Here is a 24,506-nt window from a genome sequence, read left to right as displayed (position 1 = left end):
TATAATAGGCTCACCCACACCCCCCATCACTCACACCCTCCCGACTCCTTCAGAGGCAGGAAGCCAAATAGACCCCCGGACCTGATGGTGTTTCCCCAATGTGCCTCAGAGTCTGTGCTGACCAGCTGGCAAAGATCTTCATCCAGATCTTCAACCATTCTCTGCAGGTGTTTACAGTGTCCAATTGCTTCAGACAGTCCACCATCGTGCCCCTGCCAAAGAACCCCACTATCACCAGCCTGAATAACTACAGGCCTGTCGCCCTAACGTTTGAGTCATGAAGACGTTTGAGAGGCTGGTGCTGAAGCATCTGAAGGATATCACAGACCCCCTGCTAGACTCCCTGCAGTTCACCTACAACAAAAAAAAGGTCGGCTGACGATGCAGTAAACCTGGGACTGCACTACATCCTGAGGCACCTGGCATCTCCCTGGCACATATGCCAGGATCCTGTTTGTGGACTCTGCATTCTGCAACCTAGGGTCTTCTACATCCCGGGCTGATGCTCTTCCTACTGAGCTACCAGGCCACAACATTGATTTCACATTGATCTGTTTCTCCAACCATCATTCTTGCATGATTTATAAATAACTGCAACACTATATTTTCTTGTTCCCACTTAAGGCCCCGCTGCAGATTTGTCATTTATCTTATAGTTTCTTATTAAAACTCCCATCTCAGCACACTGCCTCAGATGAAACATTACCTCTGATGGCCAGGGTGATGTGGTTTCCCGTGTCTGTTTGCTTCGTTTGTGTGAGCTTTTCTGAACTTTGTCCATCAACACCTTGACTGGAAACTTCTTCTTATTCAGAGATCCCATTGTTTTTTTATATACAGAAGATAATGATCCTCCACCTCCACTAATAATGTAGGTTTCCTGTTTATTATGAATTGTGCTTAGATGTTCTTTTCTGGGTATCTCTGTTTTTGAGCAACTGACCTGATAATAATTCCTGGTGATTAGCTAAGGAATAAGTCTGTTGCAAAAGTAAACCAAAGTGTGTAGGGTTAGGGTTAGAAGGAGCCTCAGACAGCCTTTCTAACAGTTACCTCATTAGATCTGAAGCTTCGCCCCTGCATGCTGTGTCTCCAGAAGGCCGAAACACTGTCCTGCAGACAAACTAAAGTCCAAAACAGGGTCCAAAACAGAGTCAGCTCAGAGATAAGTACACACATTAACACACATAACATGGTTCAAGGTTGTTGGTTTAGAATCAGTCTGAACAGGGCATTTAATGTGGTTCAAAGGACATTTATTGTGCTTTAAATGCATTTAAGGCATTTTACCAATAGACTCAATCTGAAAGTTGAAGGCGAGCTCAGCTAATTGCTTCTTGCTGGACTTCAGTTTCCCCTAAAGGTTTACAATCTTTATACAACCTGCACAAATAAGGTTCAGCTCAGATTTCATATATGGTTTAGATCAAACAGACAAATCATCTAGTTTTACTTATGGTCCAGGAAAACCAGGATGGTGTCTCTCTCCACCTGGGTGATGTGGATCACACAGCTCTAAAGGGTTTCTGTCAGCTGCTAAAGGTACAACAGACACCTGTGTAGGAGGGATGTGTACCTGAGTCAGGTGGGGCAGAGCAGGAGGAGTTAGGATCCAGCGTCTGGAAAATGACAGGCTGGTGTGGGTCAGTTCCTCTGCTAAGGCCGACACAGATTAAAGGGTAGGGCTAGTCTGGGACAACCAGCAGCTCCAAAACCTCCAAAGGACATTGAGGTTGGAAGTTCACATTCTGCCGAAAGCAGGGGAACATAAGATTTCACTGGGTTGGGTTCTCAGAGTTCTTTACATTGTGCGTAAAGTTTGTCTAACCCTCACCAGCATGAACCAATGTCCTTATGTCCTGTGTAGGGGTTTCTGACTATGGGCAGGAGAGAGAGGGGTTTGAGGCCTCTGGACCCACCCTTCAGTCAACCACTTAGTCAGCAGCTCAGTAATGTTAGTAATATAAATGTTTCCCCACCTGCTTACAACTGACTAACACCCGACGAAGGCGAAACATAACTTAAAACAACAGGAATTCAATTCAATTCAAGTATGAGGAGAATCAGCCATGATGACTCAACCACACAGCTTTTTAAGCAGCTCTTCGTGTCAGGAATCTTATTGGAAAAGGAAAACCTTCTGGAACACACAACACAAATGTGACCTGGTACAGATTGCTTCTCCTGACGGACGGCGCTGCCAGAGTAGCTGCGGATTGAATTTCCCCATTGTGGGATCAATAAAGTTCATTCTATTCTATCCCAGCCTATGTGGAGACGCTGCACAAGGATGTGTACACATGCAGTTAGAGATCATTAGGTGATGAATAATAACAATCATTACTAATGTTTATAGTTAGCTTGTTGTGACACACATTTAAATACAACTGTGAGATAAATGTAGGTGGTGTAGGTTTGTTTCTCTTCAATGCCTACACACAAAGCCCAGCTTTTACACTACAGGGCCTTACGTGTGTTTAGTGTGTTCCATGTATTACCAGATTTGTGTGTTGAACTCACTGAGGCAGGATGCACTCAGGCAGGTGATGCATTGAGAGCTTATGTTTGATGGAATCCAGTTGTTTCTATAACAGCAACACAGATGCTGTCGGTTCCTGTAATGATTAGTTTTGTCTGGAAGTTCAAACCAGAGCTAATTAGTATTATATAAAATTATTTATTTGCTGTTTGAGAGTTTACACAAGGGCTCTACAGCAGGTGGACAGGTAAGAAAACTATGACAGGCGAAGAAAGGACGACAGGTGGTGAAGGTACAATAAGTTGAGGGGAGACTGATCTGAGATGGAGATCAGAGTGTTGTTGATCACATAGACGCCAGGTATACCGGCAATGAAACAGCTAAACACACACAGTGAAGTCAGAGGCAGGCTGAAACTGCCGTGAGGCTCAAACATTACTTAACATTAGTGGCTGATGATGCTAAAGTCTAAAATCACAGATCAGCTTCAGGAAACGAGAAACAGATAGTAAAAATCACTGAAAGTTTCTAGAGCTTGTCTGGGGCTGTGGGGGCTGACACCTTCTGGGTTTAGCCCAGGTTCGAAAGAGAAAAGGCATTTGCAGATTTCGACAACTGACCCAGAGGCTAAACTGAACCAGAACCAGAACTCACCTGCTCCATGCAGTTCTCATGCAGCTCATTCAGGTTCAGAGTGTAGCGCTCAAACACCAGCTGAAGCACCAGCTAAGCTAACGGCTCTGAACATTAGGAAGCTTTCAGTACTCTGTCCCTTTAAAGTAAAGGTCAGGACAGGTTCCTGGTTCAGGTCCAGTTGGATTGGACAAAACAGGATCAAAGGCACGGCAAGGTAACGGGGTAAGAATGCTGGAAAGCTGAGCAGGTGAGTGAACAAACGATCTGGCAAGGTGCTGGGGTGAGAGGTGGTGCTTAAATACCGGGTTTGATTGCTAACAACTGGCAGGTGTGCTTAATGAACCGGAGCTGAACTGAAGTGCGCTCTGGGTGAAAACAGGAAGTCCACAAAAGTAAAACAGGCACTAGAACCAAAACATGACAACATGGATGACAAGTCCTGACAGTCCTTTCAAAATAAAACTGAAACGAAAACCTAGATCATGACAGTACCCCTCCTCCTAGGGCGTCTACCATGGCGCCCACGGAGGCCCCCCCCAGCCAGGGCGGGCGGAGGGTGGTCTCAGGAGGAGGGACCGAATCCCTCCCCACCTGGGCACACAAGCAGGATGGGCGGAGGGAGGACCCGAGGAGGGTCGACACAGAAACAAAGTCCATATGAATCCATGGTACCCCAGGAAGCAGAGAGTCCAACAAAGTACTTTCCTAGGCGGTCTCTACGAGACTCAGAAACCCCCTCCTCTGGGGGGTGGTAGCAGGGGAGTTCTCCACGACGGCTGGCGGAGTCCGGTAGGACGGAGCCGAGTCCAGCCTCCTCCCGACGAAGATGCTCCGGGGATCCCAGGGTCGAGGCGGACGGCGACGACAGAGACCAAGCCATCGCTGCGGCAGGAGGGGGCGTTCCTCAGGTGAGCGGCCGTGACGACGGCAGAGCCGAGGTGGGCGGCGCCGAAAGAAGGAAGCGCCACCCAAGCGGCAGGGAGAACCGAGGGCGAGGCCACCTGACCGGAAGACGAGACCGGAACGGACGTGGAACCATACGAGGAGCCGGGATGGACGCAGCTGACGCTGGACCAACAGGAGCTGAGACGAACGTGGCTGGACCACCATGAACCGATGCAGGCGTGATCGACGTCGGACCGCCAGAGGCTGAGATGAACGTGGCCAGTGCCGGACCACCAGGAACTGATGCAGGCGTAGCCGGTGCCGGACCACCAGGAACCGATGCAGGCGTGGCCGGAGCCGGACCACCAGAAGCAGAGATGAGTGTGGCCGGAGCCGGACCACCAGGAGCAGAGATGAGCGTGGCCAGTGCCGGACCACCAGGAGCAGAGATGAACGTGGTCTGGACGGGACCACCAGGAACGGATGCCGGCGTGGGCGGTGCCGGGCCACCAGGAGTTGAGATGAACGTGGCCGGTGCCGGGCCACCAGGAACCGATGCAGACGTGGCCAGTGCCGGGCCACCAGGAGCCGATGCAGACGTGACCCGTGCCAGACCACAAGGTGTAGAGGCGGATGTGGCCGAACCACCAGGAGCTGCATCTGCGGACGTGACCTGTGCCAGACCACCAGGTGTAGAGGCGGACGTGGCCGGACCACCAGGAGGTCCCTTGGCTCGTGTTCCTGAAGCCCGGAACCTCCTCCTGGAGGCAGACAGTAACCAAAGCGCGACCTCCTCCTGGAGGTCGGCAGGAACTGCGGCAGGCGCAACCTCCTCTTGGAGGTCGGCAAGAACAGGAACAACCTCCTCCTGGAGGTCGACAGGAACAGGAACGGCGTCCTCCGTGGAGCCGACAGGAACAGGATTGGCGTCCTCCATGGAGCCGACAGGAACTCGAACGGCGTCCTCCGTGGAGCCAATGGGAACTGGAACGACCTCTTCAGGGCCAACGGGAACTGGAACGACCCCTTCAGGGCCGAGGCGAACTAGCACGACCTCTGCAGGGCCGATGGGAACTAGCACAAGCTCTTCAGGGCCGACGGGATCATGACATGAACATTCTGTTTTATTATATGGCATTTATTAGTAATGTAACTGACAATAATTGAAACTCAGTAGTTAACCAATCAGGTGTGGTCCCTCATTCAAAACAATTTACCCAGATTAAAAGTCTCCGGTATTAATAGCTGTGTGTTTCCTGAACACAGATACAGCTCAAAGCTACAAAACACTATCTGCATTATAATAAACAATTTATTTAGTAAAACAATTAAATTTAATGCAAATATGTACTTTTTAGTAATTTCAAGTTAGTGTCACTCATTCACACCATTCACTTTAAGCACTTTTTGTTCATAAACAATTTCATTGTTTATGTGTTCATATAATATTGTTTTAAAGGAAGTCATAATTGCCTACAAACATGGAAAAACAGGTCGGCTGACGATGCAGTAAACCTGGGACTGCACTACATTCTGAGGCACCTGGCATCTTCCTTGCACATTGTATGCCAGGATCCTGTTTGTGGACTCTGCATTCTGCAACCTACAGTCTTCTACATCCCAGGCTAATGCTCTATCTACTGAGCTACCAGGCCACTACATTGATTTCACATTGATCTGTTTCTCCAACTATCATTCTTACATGATTAATAAATAACTGCAACACTGCATTTGATGCAAATATGTAATTTTTAGTCATTTCAAGTCAGTGTACAGTAACTCATTCACACCATTCACTTTAAGTACTTTTTGTTCAGAAACGTATTTCTTTGAAAAAGTAGTGTGACACAAACATTGTGTTTATATAATATTGTTTTAAAGGAAGTCATAATTGCCTACAAACATATTATTAAAACAACAACATATATATAAATAAATACTAATATATAAATTATATATTACATTTTTAATCTAAAATATGAAATTACAGTGAACACTTGGAAACACTGGAAATACCATCAGTGTGAAAGGAACAAATCAGCTTAGGTATCTTGTGGAAGGTCAGTGGGGTCAGGGCCAGAGAAGGTTACCTCTGGTGTGAGGGTTGATCCAGGAGGCAGGGAAGTGAGTCTCGAGAGGACAGCCGTTAAACACTTTGGAGAAACAAGGTTCCATCTGACAGAGACACAACCACCAGGAGGTTTAGATCAGATATTCTACAGGACCCAGAGAAAGATGCCTGCACCATGGTGCTTCTGTTGTCACCTTTATTCAAATGTTTAGCTTTAACCATTAATACACACATAACACATAAAGGCCCCAGCCATGGTGCAGTGGAATCCCCTCAGAGAGGGGTTGCGTCAGGAAGAGCATTCGGCATAAAAACTTGCCAAATCTATCATACGATTAATTTGCAGTGGAGACCCCTGATAGGATAAAGTTGAAAGGAGTTACCTTAGACACACACACATGTTGGTTCCTGTCTGTTAATTGCAATTGTTGGGCATCAAAGTTATTTACATTTAAGAATTAGCTGTTATGACAATGAATTAACACCGGTTCCTGCCGGTGCAGAACCCCAACCGCGATAACTGACAACATTAATCCAGACTGAAGAGATGGGGGAACTGTTCTGGCCTGTAAACGAGTTGGTGGGTTCAGTACTCAAAGGTCCAACTTGATATCCCTGAAACAAAACATCTGGATGTTGTCTGCGATGTGGGGAGGACTTACGTGGAATGTTGGGGATGGGGTGGGGGTATTACCGACCAGTTTTTGACAAACAAGCAAACAACAAATTGCAACATCAATAAAAGAACCTGTCCTGTTTTATATTTTTGAGTTCTGTTGCTTTGGGAGGATTGTGTTGTGAATTATTGTCATGCAAATATTCTAAATAGAACTGAAATCATGACCTTTAGGTCTAATTGAATTTTGCTTTGACTTATTAACCATTCAAATTTAGAAGTGATACATTACATCTGTCTTACATGAGGATGTATGGCGTCGTTCCTGCTGTGGACAGTAGGTGTTGCTGCTGCGTGGCCATCAGAGGACCAGCAGTACTCTGCAGAAGAGACAGAAGGAGGCCAGAAGAGTAAGTAACAACTGAAGTCAAAACAAATCAGTTCAAACAATCTGACAGACTTATAACAGTTACTGTAACTGCACAAAGCTTACTGTACATACAGATCTGACTGTTAGACTGAAGGTCTAAGAGAGTGGACATTTTAAAGGGCTTTTTCGAAACTGAATCTGTTTACTGACATACAGAAGCTTATGGATCATGATAAATCCCTTTAGAAGAAAGGCCAGACATTCTAAATAAACCTGCCAGGTTCTGAACAGAGCTCACCCAGGGTGCCAGGTGTGTGCAGTGGTGGAGGTTTCTGGCTAATGCTTTTTTGACAGAACCTTGGTCCTGGGCTTTGGAATGTGGAGGTCCCTCCTAATGAGGGGCAGACATATGAGAGGTCAGTCCTTTATGATCCAGATATTGATGGACAGGCTGATCCTGGACAGGTGACAGATCCACCTAAAGGTGAGGAGCTTCAAGAACAGGTGCTGGCTGCAGTGTCGGGTCATTTACTCTGGAAGAGACAGAAGACAATCATTTCTCTGAAATCGACATGGACTCAGCTGTACAGCACTTGTGCAGGTTGCATCATCATCATCATCATCATCTTTCTCATGTGCTGCATCGTTCCGTAGGTAAGGCTTATGAGGCCTGAAAGGTAAAATGTCTCAACGTGAGGGAAAACAAGTTTCTGATCTGAGTCCTCAAGGTTCCAGACAGTTCACAACATTTGATAGAAAAATGAGGTGTTGACCATCACCTTCTTTCCCCTCAGAGAAGCCATAGATTTCTTATGATGCACAGACTACTACCAAACAGTAAAATGTGTGGCTACACTCCAGCAGCAGAAACACTGGCTGTCTGGGTGTACGTCCTGTGCCTTCCCACATCCTTCATGAAAGTGTTTTATGAGATGGCAGCAAACTGACCCACATCAAATCCACTGAGCTACAGTTTGAGTCGCATATGACAGCTCTTTACATCCTTACAATGTGATTATGTCATGGTGCTGTCAACTACAGATTTTAACGTACAGCTCCAAAAGACTAGAGTTGGTGCTTTAGCACATTCTGCCTCTAATGCCATTAAATGACTTGTCTGCTGTGCCACCACAGCCTGAGTACAGGTCGATGGGTGCTCAAAGGTACAGTAAGTGCCACAAATAGATAGTAGTAGATGTCAGTGACCTGAGCTCAGGACATTTGGTGGATTTAAAACCAGCCAGCTCTAGATTTCAACTCCGTTCGCAAATATTCCAAAGTGCTCAGATGCAGTCTTTAAATTTTTATCAGCTGCACTGCTGCTCTGTGCTCCCCCCACCTCCAGTTCCTCCACCTCTGAGGGGAATGATGAATTATTCAGAGCGAGCTGAGGTCGACTCTAACACAGAGACATGTTGCAGTTCTCCACACACTGACAACCTTCAAAATGTCCAGTGACACTAGGACACATATTCATATTATTCATAAAACGTAAAACGTAATTTATCCAAAAGCTGCAGCCAGGGTCTGACTGGACTCAGGAACAGACATCACATTTCTCCTCCATCGGCCTCTCGGCATCTCTCTTAGTGATCAGCTCCATCTTGTCCTTCACCTCCATCTAAACGTTTCACATGTAGGACTGAAGGCCAAGCTCCTCAGTGGAACCAGTGGTTATACTGTCACCTTTTGTCTTTGTTTACTTTTTGACTCTGTTCCTGTTTTATTTTGAAGGACTTCCTGTTTTGTTCATGTCACAGCTGTTTCCAGTCACTCCTGGCTCTCATTACGCACACCTGCCTGTCATTAGTAATCAGTCACCAGCATATAAGCTCCAGTTCCCACCCAAGCCAGTCGACAGATTGTTATGTGTGTGCTCACCACTTTCCAGCGTTACTGTGTCTGCGTATCTCCAATCTTGATCCTGTTCATGACGCTTGTTTCCTGAGACCTGCCTGGTCCGTGTCTGTACCTCTGCCGTGATTACCTGGTAACGTTCCTGCTTGTTTTTGACCTGAGACCTGCCTGATCCTTTTCTGTACCTCTGCCGTGACTACCTGGTGACAATCTTGCCTTTTTTTTGGATCTGCGCCTGCCTGCACCTTATCTGTACTGTTGCTGAGCCTCACCATGTATGACCCTGCCTGAATTGACCGTGCCTGAGTAAGAATAAAACCTGTTTTATTCTACCTGAATCCTGTCTGGAGCTGTACATGTGGGTCCGCCACCTTGAACGCCGCTGACACCATTAGACTCAAGTGTATCTACAGGGTTCGGTTGCTGGTCCAACGTCTATTTATTGATTTATCAACATCATCAACTTTTATTCATACAACACTTTTAAAACAGCAGAGGCTGACCAAACTGCTTAACAATAAAACAAAACAAACAAAAAAATTAAACAGTACAAGAAAATAATGAAGAGTTAAAACTGTTAAAAATCAACAAATCAGTAAAATCACCAACTGGGTTTAAAGTCAGAGCAGAGAAATGGGGTTTTATCTTGGATTTAAACTCATTGAATGAACCGGCCTGTCTGACCTGCACTGACAGCACATTCCACCATTTCGGGCCAACATTGGCAAATGCCCAATGCCCTCAGAGTTTCCACTGTGTCTGTGGCACATCCAAGAGCAGCTGATCTAAGCAAGCGGGAGGGGAGTGCACGCCAAAGTAGAGAAGCTAGAACTGGTATGTTATGTTCTCTCCTCTATGTTTTAGTTCACAGGTGTGCAGCTGCATTCTGCACTAATTGGAGAAGAGACAAGGACAAGTGAGAGATACCAAAGTAAAGAACCTACCACTTGCATTTGGGAGATCAAGATGTTGAAGATCTAGAGTTGCAAAGGCAATAGTTAGATGCAGCAGCACAAAAAGCACATAGTCCCCAGCATCCGTAGCTAGAAGGATGTTATTGAACACCCTCAGCAGAGCTGACTCGGTGCTTTGTAGAATCTTAAAACCACACTGAAAAAACTCCATTTACATCTAAAAAGTCCATCAATTGAAAATATACATTTTTTTTCTAGAATTTTTGAGAGAATGGGAGCTTGGAAAAGGGCCTAAAATTGGACAGCACAAAGGGGTCTAGGTCAGGCTTCCTGATTAGTGGCTGCACTGATTAGTGCAGCATGTTTACAGTTTTTAGGAAACACACCACAGGTGTCAGGGTGCGACTGAGATCGGACCCACATGCACGGTGTCAGGACACCAGGTAGATGGTAAAGACACAGGGTTTATTTCGGTAAACGTAGTCGTAGACAGTCCAGGTCAAACACGATAAGAAGCGGGATTCAGGGACAAAAGGAGCAGGCTAAATCAGGTCCAGAGACATGCAAGGTTCAGTAACAAAGTAAGCAAGGCTACAATACCATTCGGGTTAGGAATGCGGTAAGGAATGCGGAACGGGATCAACGATGGGGTGAGCTGAACTGAGGATTGCGGGAACGAGATGACTACAATACACAAACGATCTGGCAACTAGCTATGGTGAGTACTGGCGCTTAAACCAAACAGGTGAGTAATGATTTATGCGAGACAGGTGTGCGTAACTAGGACCGGGACGTGAAGCGGGAACTGACATAATGTAACATGCGGTAAACAGGAAATCCTTTCAAACTAAAACAGGAAATGAAACTGGAACCAACAACATGACAACTAAGTTCTTTCCAAATAAAACTGAAAACAAAACCAGAACCTGACAGTACCCCTCCTCCTAGGGCGTCTACCACGGCGCCCACGGAGGCCCCCCCACCAAACCAGGGGGGGCGGAGGGCAGTCTCAGGAGGAGGGACCGAATCCCACCCCGTCAAGGCAAACAAGCAGGGTGGGCGGAGGGAGGACCAGAGGACGGTCAAAACAGGAGTCCATTATGAGTCAACAGTACATGATACAATTCAATTCAATTTTATTTATATAGCGCCAAATCACAACGAAGTTATTTCAAGGCACTTTACAAAGTAAGGTTTAAAACCTCACACAACTAAACCCAACAAATCCCACATACAGCAAGCATTTAATTTGACAGCAACAGTGGAGAGGAAAAACTCCCTCTCTAACGAGGAAGAAACCTACAGCAGTACCAGACTGGATGTGGGCGGCCATCTGCCTCGACGGTTGGGGTGAGAGAAAAGAGAGAGAGAAAAGCACAGCAACAACAACAAGCAAAACAGAGCACAGGCAGGATGGTTGGATCCGCAGCTGCCCATCACAGACACCAAACTTTGAGTCCTATGATACCTGTAGGTGAGGACAGAGAGGGAGAGAGAGTGGGGGGGGGGGAGAGGGAGAGAAGCACAACTACTGGAGAGAAAGAGACAAGGTTAGTTAAACATGGGACAATGATGGGAGGTTATTGGACAGAGGAGGTAGAAGGAAACAGAGGAGCTCAGTGTATAAATTAAGTCCCCCAGCAGTCTATGTCTATTGCAGCTTAACTAAGAGATGGTTCCTGTGACTAACAATCATTGCCAGTGACCTGAACCATCTCTAACTATAAGCTTTATCAAAAAGGAAGGTTTTAAGCCTAATCTTAAAGGTGGAGAGTGTGTCAGCTTCTCGAACCTGAAGATGGAGCTGGTTCCAGAGGAGAGGAGCTTGGTAGCTAAAAGCTCTGCCCCCCGTTCTAGATTTAAACACTCTAGGAACCACAAGTAGCCCAGCGCTCTGAGAACGAAGTGTTCTGCTGGGAGCATAAGGAACTACAGTATGAGGTCTTGAAGATAAGAAGGAGCTTTATCATTGAGTACTTTATAGGTGAGTAGGAGAATTTTAAATTCTATCCTCCATTTTACAGGCAGCCAGTGCAGAGAGCTAATGTAGGAGAAATGTGATCTCTCTTTCTATGTCCTGTCAGAACTCTGGCTGCAGCATTTTGAATAAGCTGTAGACTGTTTAAGGAGCTGTTAGGACATCCTATGAGTAAGTAGTTACAGTAGTCCAGCCTAGAGGTAACAAATGCATGGATCAGTTTCTCTGCATCGCTCTGAAAGAGGATGCTTCTGATTTTAACTATATTTCTAACATGGAAGTAGGTGGTTCTGGAGATTTGTTTATTGTATGATGTAAAAGAGAGATCCTGGTCAAAGATGACACCAAGATTCCTCACAGTAGAATCTGAAGCTAATTTTATGCCATCCAGGGTGGCTATCTGACTCAATAGTGTCTCTCTCAGATTTTTAGGCCCAACAATAAGAATCTCGGTTTTATCTGAGTTTAGTTGAAGGAAGTTTTGGGACATCCAGGATTTGATGTCTTTCAAACAACCCTGAATTTTGACTAGTTGATCTGTTTCATTTGGTTCCAAGGACATATATAGCTGAGTATCATCTGCGTAAAAATGTAAATTAATAGAATGCTTTCTAATAATCTGACCTAGAGGACACACGTATAGGCTAAACAGAATTGGACCCAGCACAGAACCCTGTGGTACTCCATAGCTTATCCTTGTGCATGTGGAGAATTCATCATTAACATGAACAAACTGGAATCTGTTTAACAAATAGGATTTAAACCATCCCAATGCTGTTCCATTAATCCCGATTCTATGTTCTAGGGTCTGTAATAGAATGTTATGATCAATTGTATCAAATACAGCACTAAGATCTAACAGGAAAAGGACAGAAACTAGACCATTGTCCGAAGCTAATACAGTAGAAGATCATTAGTGACTCTAACCAGAGCTGTTTCTGTGCTAAGACGTTTTCTAAATCCTGACTGAAAATCTTCGTACAGGTTATTCCCACTCAGGTTGTCAGATAATTGTTTAGCCACGATTTTTTCCAGAATCTTGGAAATAAAGGGTAAATTTGAAATGGGCCTATAGTTGGCTAGTTGTCCAGGGTCAAGGGTTGGTTTTTTCAATAGAGGTTTGACCACAGCCACCTTAAAAGCCTGTGGTACATAGCCTAGTTGTAAAGATTGGTTGATTTGATTTAATATGGACGAGCTGATTAAAGGTAGAACTTCTTTGAGTAATCTGGTTGTGATTGGATCTAAAAGACAAGTGGACGACTTGGAAGACTTGATTATTGAGTTTAACTCCATATGAGTTATGGGGAAGAAGCTGTCTAGGTAAGACAGAGGATTTAATAAATTTAAAGTTGATGGATCTAGACAGTGCTTTCTTTCGTTTGGAAGAAGTCGCTACTGAATGTTTTTTCTAATGATGATATTTTATATTAGTAAAGTAGTTCATAAAGTCATTGCTGCTGAGATTTAAGGGAATAGTAGACTCAATACAACTATGACTATTTGTCAGCCTGGCTACAGTGCTGAAAAGAAACCTGGGGTTGTTTTTGTTTTCCTCAATTAGAGAGGAATAATGTGTTTTTCTAGCAGCACAAAGTGCTTTTTTATATTTCATTAGACTTTCCTTCCATGCAATGCAGTTTACATTTATTTTGTTGGAACGCCACTGTCTTTCTAGTTTTTTGGTCCTGTGCTTTAGGCTGCGGGGTTATTCCATGTAGCTAACCTCCTCTGATTCACTGTCTTCTTCTTCAGAGGAGCCACTGTGTCTAACATTGTACGTAGAGAAGCTGCAGCATCATCTACAAGACAGTCAACCTGTTCATAAGGATTAAGGTGACTGTTCTCTGTGTATCTACAAGACATTGAGGCAAAAGATGATGGAATGATCTGCTTGAATCTGGCAACAGCGTTGTCAGATAAACATCTGCTATTGTAAGGTCAATTGTGCCTAATTCAAAAGTTAATAAGAAATGGTCAGATAACAGAGGGTTTTGGGGAAGAACTATTAAATTATCAATTTCAACCCCATATGTCAGGACAAGATCGAGGGTATGGTTAAAACGATGAGTGGGTTCATTTACCTGCTGTGTAAAACCAATAGTCTATTAAGGAGTTAAAAGTAGTGCTGAGACAGTTGCTGTCAACATCTACATGAATGTTAAAGTCTCCCACTACAATGACTTTATCTGTGCTAAGAACTAGGTCAGATAAGAATTCAGAGAATTCAGTTAAGAACTCCGAACATGGAGCAGGAGGATGGTAAACAATACAAAACACAACTGGCTTCTGAGTTTTAGAGTCTGGGTGAGAAAGGCTCAGAGTGAGGCTCTCAAATGAGTTATAACTATGTTTAGGTTTAGGATTAATTAATAAATCTGATTTATAAATTGCTGCTACTCCTCCACCTCTACCTGTACTTCTTGGAACATGATAGTTGATGTGACTCTTTGGAGTGGACTAATTTAAAGTAACATAATTATCCTGCTGCAGCCAGGTTTCAGTAAGACAGAACAGATCTATGTGATGGTCACTTATCAAGTCATTTATTAACAAGGATTTAGATGAGAGAGATGTGATATTTAATAAACCACACTTTATTAACTTATTGTTACTTTGTTCTGTAAGAGGAACTGTTTTGATGTTCATTTAATTCTGGTAAGTCACTCCTCTTTGATTTGTTTGTGACTTGTATAGTTTAGGTGGTCGGGGAGCAGACACAGTCTTTATGTGAAAACTAAGACTAAGAGTGGGTGGCAGCTGTAGAGAACATGCAGAGAGGCGTGTAAGACTGCGACTCTGCGTCCTGGGCTCCACTCTGAGTTGTCACGGAGTGGGGAGACTAAGCAACATGGCCATGATACTAGAGAGCAGAGAGGCCCCGTTCAACATGGGATGGATGCCGTCTCTTCTAATCAGCCCAGGTTTTCCCCAAAAAGTGCTCCAATTAGCCACAAAGCCCACATCGTTTGCAGGACACCACCTAGACAACCAGCGGTGGAGCGATGACAGCCGGCTATACATGTCATCGCTGGTCACATTGGGGAGGGGCCCAGAGAAAACTACGGAGTCCGACATTGTTTTGGCGAACGAACACACCGGCTCAATGTTAGTTTTAGTGACTTCCGATTGGCGTAACCGGGCGTCATTAGCTCCTGCGTGTATTAGTGTATTACGATCTTAGCGTACTTACGTTTATCCCTAGACAGGGGCTTAAGATAAGACTCAATGTCGCCCGCTCTGGCCCTAGGCAAACACTCTAACTTCACGTTTCGGACTATGGAGTCACCAATGATCAGAATGGGTTTCTCAGCGGGTGTGTCACTGAGTGGGGAAAATCTATTTGAAACGTGAAGCGGTTGGTGGTGAACTGTGGGCGCCTGCCTAAAGCTTAGTTTTTTACGAGCCGTGACCCAGTCGTTACCCAGCTGCCTGTTTTTTTACGCAGCAGGTAAATGAACCCACTAATCGTTTTAACCATACCGTCGATCTTGTCATGACACATGGGGTTGAAATTGATAATTTAATAGTTCTTCCCCAAAACCCTCTGTTATCTGACCATTTCTTATTAACTTTTGAATTAAGCACAATTGACCTTACAATAGCTGGAAAGAAATGTTACTATAGCAGATGTTTATCTGACAACGCTGTTGCCAGATTCAAGCAGATGATTTCATCATCTTTTGCCTCAATGTCTTGTAGATACACAGAGGAGAACAGTCAACTTAATCCTTATGAACAGGTTGGCTGTCTTGTAGATGATGCTGCAGCTTCTCTACGTACAATGTTAGACTGTGGTGGAAATTTCCCATAAAGAGGCAGATAAAAGAGTTGTATTTTGTGTGATTGATTATAAAGATAAAGGAAAAAAAAATATGAACATCAACAAACCAAAAACCAGCTGGGGAGATCAGTATATACACCACGATCCTCAAGTTGCTTCTGCCTTTTAACCCCTTTCTCTGGCTCTGGTGGAATGTCTCTATGCAGCAATAGCATTGTTTGTGCCACTTTATTTATGTCACTGTGAGTGACAATGTTTGCATTTTACCTTCTGCATCATCATGTCTTGTTATCCAAGAGAAGGAACACCAAGTTTTTGAGACAAGATGCATTGGGTATTACAGGGACTGTGTTGGATAAGAAATGGCACAAAGGCACAATCTTTCCATTATATAGACACAATGGCTCCTCTAAAGAAAAGGCAGTGAATCAGAGGGGGTAGCTCCATGGTATAACTCAGAGACCCGCAGCCTAAAGCACAGGACTAGATAACTAGAAAGGCAGTGGCGTTCCAACAAAATAAATGTAAACTGCATTGCATGGAAGTACAATCTAATAATAAACAGTAAAGAAAGCACTGCTAGAAAAACATATTATTCCTCCTCAATTGAGAAAAATAAAAACAATGGTCTAGTTTCTGTCCTTGTCCTGTTAGACTTTAGTGCTGCATTTGATACCATTGAGCATAACATTCTATTACAGACACTAGAACATAGAATCGGGATTAAAGGAACAGCATTGGGAGGTTTAAATCCTATTTGTTGAACAGATTACAGTTTGTTCATGTTAATGACGAATTCTCCACATGCACAAGGATTAGCTATGGAGTACCACTGTGCTTGGTCCAATTCTGTTTAGCCTATACATGTCTCCTCTAGGTGACATTATTAGGAAGCATTCTATTAATTTTCATTGTTATGCAGATGATACTCAGCTATATATGTCTTTGAAACCAAATGAAACAGATCAACAAATCAAGTTCAGGGTTGTTTAAAAGACATCAAATCCTGGATGTCTCAAAACTTCCTTCAACTAAATTCAGATAAAACTGAAATTCTTATTGTTGGGCCTAAAAATCTGAGAGAGACACTATTGAGTCAGATAGCCACCCTGGATGGCATAACATTAGCTTTAGATTCTACTGTGAGGAATCTTGTAATATCTCTGAGGAATCAGACATTAAACAAATCTCCAGAAGCGCCTACTTTCATCTTAGAAATATAGCGAAAATAAGAAGCACCCTTCTCAGAGCGATGCAGAGAAACTGATCCATGCATTTGTTACCTCTAGGCTGGACTACTGTAACTCCTTACGCATAGGATGTCCTAACAGCTCCTTAAAAAGCCTACAGCTTATTCAAAATGCTGCAGCCAGAGTTGTAATGAGACAGGTGAACGGGTGAACTCACAGGTGATCTCAGACAGTGTCTTCCCCTCTTTGGTGTTTCCACATGGGATCCTGTGGGGGACAGAGATGATCTAGAGACAGATACAGACGCAGATGATTTTTTCCACAGTTCTGTCCAATGGTATTGCAAAAATTAGTCTAATTTGTCAGTAAGAGTTTAATCTGAATACAGATTAGTGTGTCCCCTGTGGTTTGGCCAATGGTCTCTTTGTTCTACTGATCTACAGACACTGTGCCAACAAGCAACGAACAAGAGGTAACTGTGAACAGTCTAACAAAGAAAACCAATTTAACACAAGCTGAACATTAACAAAGACCAAACATAAAGGATGATGTGTTGTTGGAAAGTTCCACTGGCTCCGTTTCCTTTTCCTCTTAGCAGAGGACGCATGATTACAGCAGCTGTCACTTTACATCTATGTGCTGGTTTGCAAGCTAATGGGTCAAGAGCAGGTCAAGATCAAACACACTGACTCACCTGGAAAGAAATCCCCTTTTTAACTGATCCTTTCTTCTTGGTTTCCACAGAAAATCCAAGTGCAACTGTGAGTCTGAACTGAATCAGACATGTCTCGTTCAGTCTGATTTTTTATCAGAGTTTCATTAGGCGCAGGCTGTTACAGTTCACAGACTCACCACAGCATCATGCATCTGGAACTGAGGAGCAACGCTGACATTATTAACTGTCTGCAAATAACGACTTGGATTCATGTGAGTCAGTGAAGCAACTTGATAAACTTATGGCAGCAACGTTGAATCACTGATTATTGGGTTTTTCCCTTTTTTCTGCCAGTTTAGCAGAAACACTAATGTTGGCTTAGGACTGTTGTTAATAATAGAGGAAAAGGATCTGATGCTTCTTCAGTGATGAGTGAATCCAGCACAACAAACAGACTCATTTCAGCAGTTAAATGATAGCAGGTGAGGCTGCAGACAGAAGAGAAGAAGAAGAAACTCAAAGTTACTCCACACGATGTACAACATGGAGCGTGGGATGATGGAGCGTGATGGACAACCACAGATACATACATACACATACAGCAAGCCTTTAATTTGACAGCAACAGTGGAGAGGAAAACTCCCTCTCTAACAAGGAAGAAACCTCCAGCAGAATCAGGCTGGATGTGGGCGGCCATCTGCCTCGACCGGTTGGGGTGAGGGGATAAAGAGAGAGAGAAAAGCACAGCAAGAACAACAAGCAACAACAGAGCACAGGCAGGATGGTTGAACCAGGTACTGGATACAGACAGGATGGTTGGATGCGCAGCTGCCCATTAAAAACACCAAACTTTGAGTCCAATGATACCTGTAGGTGAGGACAGAGTGGAGGAGAGAGAGAGAGAGAGCGGGGGAGAAGCACAACTACTGAAGAGAAAGAGACAAGGTTAGTTGAACATAGAACAATGATGGGAGGTTATTGGACAGAAGAGGTAGAAGGAAACAGAGGAGCTCAGTGTATAAATTAAGTCCCCCAGCAGTCTATGTCTATTGCAGCTTAACTAAGAGATGGTTCCTGTGACTAACAATCATTACCAGTGACCTGAACCACCTTTAACTATAAGCTTTATCAAAAAGGAAGGTTTTAAGCCTGATCTTAAAGGTGGAGAGTGTGTCAGCTTCTCGAACCTGGACAGGGAGCTGGTTCCAAAGGAGAGGAGCTTGGTAGCTAAAAGCTCTGCCTCCAATTCTACATTCAAAGACTCTAGGAACCACAAATAGCCCAGCACTCTGAGAACGAAGCGTTCTGCTGGGAGCATAAGTAACTATGAAGTCTTTAATGTAAGAAGGAGCTTTATCATTAAGTGCTTTGTAGATGTTATAAATTCTATCCCACATTTTACAGGCAACCAGTGCCGAGAAATGTGATCTCATGAGTAAGTAGTTACAGTAGTCCAGCCTAGAGGTAACAAATGCATGAATCAGCTTCTCTGCATCACTCTGAGAGAGGATGCTTCTGATTTTAGGTATATTCCTAAAGGTTAAAGTAGGCCATTCTGGAGATTTGTTTAATGCACAATGCGAAAGAGAGATCCTGGTCAAAGATGACACCAAGGTTCCTCACAGTAGAATCTGAAGCTAATGTTATGCCAGCCAGGGTGGCTATCTGACTCAATAGTGTCTATCTCAGATTTTTAGGCCCAACAATAAGAATTTCAGTTTTATCTGAATTTAGTTGAAGGAAGTTTTTGGACATCCAGGATTTTATGTCTTTTAAACAACCCTGAATTTTGATTCGTTGATCTATTTTATTTGGCTCCAAGGATAAATATAGCAGAGTATCATCTCCATAAGAATGAGAATTTATAGAATGCTTTCTAATAATATCACCTAGAGGAGACATGTATAGACTGAACAGTGTTGGACCAAGCACAGAACCCTGTGGTACTTCATAGCTAATCCATGTGCATATGGAGGATTCATCATTAACATGAACAAAATGGAATCTGTATTTAAATAGGATTTAAACCATCCTGGTGCTGTTACTTTAATTATGATGCTATGTTCTGGTCTCTGTAATAAAACTTTATGATCAATTGTGTCAAATGCAGCACTAAGATCTAACAGGACAAGGACAGAGACCAGACCAGTCCGATAATTGTTTAGCCACAATTTTTTCAAGAATCTTAAAAATGGGGTAAATTTGAAATGGGCCTATAGTTGGCTAGTTTTCCAGGGTCCAGAGTAGGTTTTTCCAATAAAGTTTTGAGCACAGTCATCTTAAAAGCCTGTGGTACATAGTCTATTAGTAAAGATTAGTTGATTTGATTTAATATGGATGAGCTGCTTAAAGGTAGAACATCTTTGAGTAATGTGTTTGGGATTGGGTCTAAAAGACAGGTGGACGACTTGGAAGAGTTGATTATTGAGATTAACTCCATATGAGTTATGGGGAAGAAGCTGTCTAGGTAAGACAGAGGACAGAGGTAAATTTAAAGTTGTTGGATCTAGACAGTGATTTCTGTCATTTGGAGGAAGTGACTGATGAATGTCTTCATAGTAGTTCATAAAGTCTCTGCTGTGTCAGGTTTTCGTTCTCAGTTTTATTTTGAAAGGACCTTTCTGTTTTACCTTGTCAGGTTTTGGTTCCAGTTTCTGGTTTTATTTTGTAAGCACTTCCGTTTCTGGTCACACCACAGCAGCTCCCGCTTTACTCCCGGTCCTCAATACACACACCGGTTTTAAATCAGTAATCAACCTCTTGTATTTAACCACCACCTGTTTCCTTAGTTCTCCGCCAGATCGTTGTATGCCAGTCATCACTTTCCAGCGTTTCACCATCCTGCTTACTTTTCTCATGATCCTGTTTCGTGTTTCTGACCTCCGATTCCTCTCTGCTCCTGATTGGTACTGTTGCCTTGTCGATCCTATTACCGAATCCTTGTCTGTTCTTGGACCTGACTCAGCCTGCTCCCTTTGTACTGAAACCTGAGCTTCATTGTGTATGACCTGGGCCGTCTGTTATAAAGAAAACTGTATTAAATCCTTAAACTTTACCACCTGTCTGTCACCTGGTCGCTGTGCATGTGGGTCCGATTTTTGCCAAAACCTGACATGCTGATGTTTAAGGGGATAGTAGGCTCAACACAGCTATGACTGTTAGTCAGCCTGGCTACAGTGCTGAAAAGAAACCTGGGGTTGTTTTTGTTATCCTCAATTAAGTAGGAATAATATGTTTTTCTAGCAGCACAAAGTGCTTTTTTATATATATTATTAGACTGTACTTCCATGCAATGCAGTTTACATTTATTTTGTTGGAACGCCACCGCCTTTCTAGTTGTTGCGTCCTGTGCTTTAGGCTGCAGATCTATTCAATTCAATTCAATTTAATTTATATAGCGCCAAATCACAACAGTTACAAGTTATCTCAAGGCACTTTACAAAGTCTCTGAGTTATACTATGGAGCTAACCTCTTCTGATTCACTGCCTTCTTCTTCAGAGGAGCCACTGTGTCTAAAATTGAACGCAGAGAAGCTGCAGCATCATCTACAAGACAGTCAACCTGTTCATAAGGATTAAGGTTACTGTTCTCTGTGTCTCTGTCTACAAGACATTGAGGCAAAAGATGATGGAATCATCTGCTTGAATCTGGCAACAGCATCGTCTCTTTTTCTTTACATTTCTTTTCAGCTGCTGCAGGGTCAATTATGGTAAATTCAAAATTTAAGATCAAGGGTATGATTAAAGCAATGAGTGGGTTCATTTACCTGCTGAGTAAAACCAATAGTGGCTACTAATAAGTTAAACGCAGTGCTGAGACAGTTGCTGTCAACAACTACATGAATGTTAAAGTCTCCCACTACAATGACTTTATCTGTGCTAAGAACTAGGTCAGATAAGAATTCAGAGAATTCAGTTAAGAACTCTGAACATGGAGCAGGAGGATGGTAAACAATACACAACACAACTGGCTTCTGAGTTTTAGAGTCTAGGGGAGAAAGAAAACAGACAATGAGGAGGAGGACCCTATCAGTACAGAGTCCTGATGAAGGATTTTCTCTTAAGAATGGTCAAGGTGATCTGAGCTGAAACGCCACAGTTCACTGTCAAAACACACACAGACGAAGGTCAAAGGTCCCACCAGTCACTCCATTACAGCTAAGAGAGTCTAGGTTTACATGGGTCCACAGGTGACTCACCTAGTTTGACATATCCATTCTCAGTCAGCAGGATGTTCACTCCCTGGACACCAACTCAGGTCAGACTGTAGCATTTCCATCATCACAGCGGCAGCTCACCTTGATGTCTCTGTGCATCTTCCCTTTGCTGTGCAGGTAGAACAGACCCTGCAGGACACACAACCTCCGTTAATGTAATCTGAGTGGACACAGATGCTGAGTCAGGTGATTTGATTGGTTGTTACCTGCAGAGTTTCCCGCAGGACATAAGCAATCTGTGATTCAGTTAGAGGACCAGCCACTGAAAGACGTACAGTGAGCATGATGTCATCCTTTATTCAGTGCATGTCAATAACCTGCTTTTCCCATGAGAAGCTTCTAAGCTCAGGTGTCTAATTTTCGACGCAGGAAAGATAAGTCCAGAGAGACTTTAACAAAGTTGTCCCTGTCTAACACAAATTATAGCTCCATGTGTGTGGAGCAGTTCTAATCATTATCTGCCGGCAGGAGGTTGTCCGAGGCTGGCCCTCCTCTCTCTCCCTCGCTTCGTGTTGGGGGACGTTTAATGAGGGCCACTGACTGACGCACCTCATTAACAACAACCTCACAGACGTTGGCTAAACTAACAGAAGCTGTAATGAGCAGCGTAGGCATCGTCATGGCAACCGAGACAGTGGGAGGGTGGACACAGAGATGGACGCCTCATTAATGAGCTCAGAGGGTTAGAACTAAAGTTTGGTTCCAACAAGTTTTTGAGGAACCGAGTCTGAGTGTCTCAGGCTTCAGTCTACAAAACTGAGGTATGATTGACCACTGGTGCAATCCGGTCTGATCTATTATATTAAGAAGATCTATTATTAGTCTGTCTGTAAAATTATTAGCACACAGTTTTGGGGATTGGCTCAGCTCCACCCACATCCCATCCACACAAGCAAAACTCACAGGAAAGGCAATAGATTAAGACCAAACTAGTTTAATAATTTCACATTCATGTTTTAGTAACCAAACTTACAGTATAATCAGTATACTGACGATTTATTCAACTGTGCCAACAGACAGGAAGAAGAGAAGCTACCGAATTAAGAGCATGTCTTACTGTGGTAGATGTCCTGCAGTGAGCCTCCTCCACAGAACTCCATACAGATTCACAGCGTGTCTCTGCCACACACACACACACACACACACACACACACACACACACACACACACACACACACACACACACACACACACACACACACACACAGCATTAGTACGGCTGAATTGAATTCTGCCCTGTGGTCCATGCTGTTGCCATGGTGACACTTACCGACAGTAGCTCCCGTAGTACGCCACAGTGTTGGAGTGTTGGAGACAGTCCTTCATCATCAGGATTTCGTGGTGCACCACAGCAAAGTCTTCCCTTTTTCTCACACACACGCACACACACACACACACACACACACACACACACACACACACACACACACACACACACACACACACACACACACACACACACACACACACACACAGTAAAAACATTTGTTTACTAACAGCAGTCACCAGCTGGACCCCATCCAGCCCCTAGTTCTATTTGGTTCCAAACCCAAACCAGTTGGTCTTCACAGCAAGTTCTAGTCTAGACCTGGTTCTGTCAGCCCAGGAGTAGTGAACACATGCTCAGAGACTGAATCTGACAACAGGTGTATTTGGGTCAGAGCTATGCAAAGCTGGATTGGTTCAGGAGAAGAGAAGGAGGAGACAGAACTTATGACTCATGAACTGTTTCTGTTTGTGGTTTAGTTCTGACTTGATTTTTAGAGGTGGATTCACTCAGTGGGAGACTAAACTGACCTCTAGGTGCTAATCTGACACAAGTAAAAAAAAACAGATGCACTGATCCCAGCTGTCTGAAAAACATTCAACACTTGCTTCGTTGGTTCTGCTTTCACCGTGTCTACATCTTATTATGTGGTGGATACAACTGATTAAAGCTAACCAGAATAAATATGGAGGATTTATAAAGGAAGTCTCATTAAAATGGAGGAGGTCTGCTCTGCACTCCAATATGTCTTGACTGTGATGAGCTACTTCTGAGGGTTCTTCATATTTATAACCTGGGAAAATAAAAAAATAACCCTATCTCACTAAGACCAAACTGGAAACTAGTGTGGATCAGATAAGCTTCCTCTGACTACGTAGTGTAATATTATTTGTTATTGGGATTGGGATGTGAGCAGAGACTCGTGGGGTCCTGACAGATATGGATGGCATCTGGATATATGGATGGTCCTGCAGGACAAAGATAGATGCTGAGTCAGAGATCAACTTCACCTCTAGACACAAGCACTGCGACGTACACCAGTGAACACAGTGAAAGGGCCATGAGGACAGAAAGGGATTGGAAGATGGTGTACAAACTAACAGTGAATGATTTTGAAGGATGCCGTGAATGAAGCAATGTAAGAATTGTTACCAGTGCAGTGAAATAAGTCTAAACATTGCACAAACAGACACTAACACTGAGCACCTTCAGGCGCAAGAGAGAAAATATAATATAGCTTACTTCAAACTTTGATTGACAGTTGTTAAACTGTCATTACCCCCTCTCCCTCCTCCTCGCACACGCTTAACAGAGCACATGACTCACGCGCCGCCGGAGCACCGTTCACGAGTGCGGGTTGCGCTATTAAATGTTGTAATACAACAAAATAAATAATAGATGTAATAATAGACACTATATCGCCAAACACTATAATAATTGTGTTTGGCAAAAGCACAATGTTTAGGCGATATTTATTATGTAGTCACAGGAACCATCTCTTAGTTAAGCTGCAATAGACATAGACTGCTGGGGGACTTACTGTAATTTATACACTGAGCTCCTCTGTTTTCTTCTAACTCTTCTGTC

General features: G+C 43.7%; 1 long non-coding RNA gene across 5 annotated transcripts; it reads right to left on the bottom strand.

Annotated features, from left to right (window-relative positions):
* Window positions 1–5,993: 5,993 nt before the first annotated feature.
* On the bottom strand, window positions 5,994–24,103 carry LOC114842025 (uncharacterized). 5 transcript variants are annotated; one of them, XR_008695428.1, is made up of 7 exons: window positions 22,923–24,103; window positions 22,710–22,771; window positions 21,635–21,781; window positions 7,536–7,590; window positions 7,356–7,448; window positions 6,991–7,067; window positions 5,994–6,175 (listed from the first exon to the last, which is right to left on the bottom strand). It is a non-coding gene; the product is annotated as an uncharacterized LOC114842025 (long non-coding RNA). The 5 variants fall into 5 exon arrangements; XR_005898091.2 differs by having other exon boundaries at window positions 7,356–7,590; XR_005898089.2 differs by lacking the exons at window positions 22,710–22,771; window positions 22,923–24,103 and adding an exon at window positions 21,859–22,369 and having other exon boundaries at window positions 7,356–7,590.
* Between the last annotated feature and the right edge of the window lie 403 nt (window positions 24,104–24,506).

The sequence above is a fragment of the Betta splendens genome, chromosome 1 (genome assembly GCF_900634795.4).
Source record: "Betta splendens chromosome 1, fBetSpl5.4, whole genome shotgun sequence".
NCBI classification, from domain to species: domain Eukaryota; kingdom Metazoa; phylum Chordata; class Actinopteri; order Anabantiformes; family Osphronemidae; genus Betta; species Betta splendens.
The sequence above is the reverse complement of the archived record's forward strand: the minus strand, read 5'-3'. Positions and strand labels throughout refer to the sequence as shown.